Here is a 3123-nt window from a genome sequence, read left to right as displayed (position 1 = left end):
GTTTTAAAGACCCACTCCAATGAAAATAGGGATGGGCGGTGTATTGGTATCGGCCGACTTGTTGTGTTTTTACCTTCTGAAGTTTTTGTTTTTATGCTTTTAACTTGTGAAGCACCTTGTGACTTTTGTCTGTAAAAGGTGCTTTATAAATAAAAGTTACGTACGTACTTGTCCCTGACTGCAAAACTGAATAATCTTTCATCGACTAAGGTGCATCACACGAGCACATGATGTACAGACCGGTTCTTCACTGCTCAGCTCATCAAAAGCTGAATTCATTAAAAGTTTGAGAGGAATCGTCAAACCAGCCAAAAACTTGAAGAGCTGTAAACTACAACCTGCACTTACAAACTGCTTCCTGTGAAATCTGCAGCCCGCATCACTCCAGGCTGGATTCCTTAAGATGATAAATTATCACCTGCATGTTTACAAAGACTGGGCGCTCTTTCAGCTGAAGTGACGAGGAGCCAAAATAAGCAGTTGAGTCACTCAGAAGATCACATAATTACCTTCCATTAGGCCACTTTCACCCGACACCCCGCTCAGTGCTGCCTGCAGCGCCGCAGTAAACCTCTGATTTTGAAAAAACAGATGAACTCTGGCTGGAGTGTAAGCGTTATTTAGACACCAAAACGACAACAGAATGGAAATTGATTGGCATTAGTGTATGATACATCATATCATGGTGACTCAGCCCGTTTTTCTCGCCTGGCTGCTGTGGAGGACTGGCAGCTTCTCTTAACATCTGTCTGCTTCAAACAGAATGCTGATGAGATTAAAGAGAAATTAACCTGCAAGCTGAAGTTGGACTGATGTAAACTCAGAGTTTTTAATGCCTTTTAGTTATTTTTTTTACATTTATTCATCATATTCACAATGTTTTCCGGCCGGCTCACCTCTTCTGTGTTCTGATCATTTGCAATCTCATTACTAGAGAAAATGTGGCTGGATGTCGAGCTGCTACACAGAAAACCTGGGTTCAATATGCGAGAAATGCTTAGAACTTAATCCAGTCTGGGCCCTTAGTTAGGCAGGACCTTTGACAATGCTGCCTTACTGAGTTCTCCTATGTCTTGCAAATACAGGGTTGTGTAAGGAAGGGCATCCGGCGTAAAAACTCTCTGCTAAATCACAAAAAGCAACATGTGTCAAAGACAAGGCCCGGGGGCCGGATCCGGCCCTCTGGTTAATTTGGTTGGAGGCAGAAGTAAACCATTTTCTATGGCTGGCGTCACACTCACTCTGGCCAGTTCTCACATACAGTCAATGATTTGTTTCGTGATGTCTAACTTGTTAAATCTTTCCAACAATTCAAGAAGACTTTTGTGGATCTGTGGCATCTCAAACCCAAACCAAAAGGTTTCCAAGCTTCTTCTTCTTCATGTCTACAGAGTTGAGCAGTGAAGCTGAAGCTGAAGCTGTAGACGTGAGTGTGAAGGTATGGTTGTCCCGGTATGGTTTGAAGTCTCTCTCAAGCATTTCAATGAAAGTGAACCACATGAATGTCATCAAAGAAGACGTTCTACCTTACATGAAGGCCTTCTACCGTATGCCACAGACTTCAAAGCGGCTAAGCTTCGTCTTTCATGAGTTTGCTTTGACTCACTTCCTTCATCTTCTTTTGCAGAGAGCATTTTTGGTGTGGCAGTGGACAAACTGCCAATACTTTCTGAAATGCTGCTATCAGCAGAAGCATCACTCAGTACTCAGTAAGCAGTCATGGCATCAGACACCCAACGGTTTTCAAGTGGAGATCGGGTGTTTGATGCCCTTCCTTCCGTCCCACAGGGACTCCTGTCACTTATGCTCCCTGGATGGAACTATAAAATATCCCCAGAGGGTCTTATGATAGTAAGCAGGACTAAAGTCTCGCTGATACAAACTGTTTAGGGATTTTATGAAAAATAATGTTGTTAAAAGTTAAAGTAAAAGTATTTGGAGCTTCAGCAGATTGCACTTTTGATTCATTTTAATGTCATCCTTTGGGTGAAAAACAGTGGCTGATAGGAGAACAACCTCTGAGAAGGACAGAATTCAGAGCCAGAGACGCAAGGAGGAGTAAAAGTCAGCGTTAAATCACCTGCTGCTACTGGAGGGGTCAAGTCAAGATCAAACTCTGAGAGAATGTTATCAATACTTTACGACACATCAGTGGAGGGATGATGCCACCAACTGATGCTTTCCTGGAGCCGAAATTACATCGTTACTTCTATCATCTGATGCCAGTCCATCCATTTTCTCAAACTGTTTTATACCTTGCGACACATGTGTCAAAGTCAAGGCCGGGGGCCGGATTCGGCCCTCCAGATCATTTTATTTTATTATTAATGAACTGATGTTATCTTGTACTTATTTCTAACTTGCATTATTTTGACAAAATATATTTTTATGGAGAGTAAAATATTGAAAGTTATTTAAGGTTTAAGTTGATTTATTCTGGAATAATATTCCTGCTTTTTATTATTCATATTTATGTTAAAAAGTTACAGTTTTCAATTTTTACAATTTGGCATTTTGGAGTTAAGCTAATATTTCAGATACATGCTAGCTGATTTGGCTAATTTATACTTTTTTTTTTGTTTTTTTAGTCCATTTTGGAGTTTACATAATATTTCAGCTAAATGCCGTTTTTTTTTTTGTTGCTAATTTAGGGATTTTTTTTTCAGTTTTTTAGGCTTTTTTGAAGTTCAGCTAATAATAAGGGTTGTATTTTTGCTAATTTAGGCTTTTTAAAAGTTTTTTAGGCTACATTTAAGTTTAGCTATTATTTTCAGGTACATGATAGCTGTTTTGGCAAACCCAAGTTTGTTTGTTTTTTTAGTTTCTTAGGATAATTTGGCACTTAGGCTTCAGTGATTTCAGCTATCAAATTTAGCGTTTTCAGCTATTAGCCTCAGTATTTTCCGCTCTGGGCTTCAGTGTTTTTTAGCTATCAATTTCAGCATCTCCAGCTATCACCACTAGCATCTTCAGCAGCCAAAATTCACACTAGCATTATTACAGGTAATGCTTCATATCTAGTTTATTATTATGTTAAAAAGTTACTGTTTTAAAGTTTTAAAAATTTAGTTTTAGAGTGTTCAATAAATGTTTATCCTGTTCGGCCCGCGACACCCCTGCCTT

General features: G+C 39.3%; 1 protein-coding gene across 3 annotated transcripts in view; it reads right to left on the bottom strand.

The window, feature by feature from the left end:
- The window catches only part of oxr1a (oxidation resistance 1a), a 219761-nt gene that overhangs the window by 78878 nt on the left and 137760 nt on the right, over positions 1-3123 (bottom strand). The window lies entirely within an intron of this gene.

The sequence above is a fragment of the Oryzias melastigma genome, linkage group LG16 (assembly GCF_002922805.2).
Source record: "Oryzias melastigma strain HK-1 linkage group LG16, ASM292280v2, whole genome shotgun sequence".
NCBI classification, from domain to species: domain Eukaryota; kingdom Metazoa; phylum Chordata; class Actinopteri; order Beloniformes; family Adrianichthyidae; genus Oryzias; species Oryzias melastigma.
Note: the sequence above shows the minus strand (reverse complement) of the source record. Positions and strands in the feature narration are given on the sequence as shown.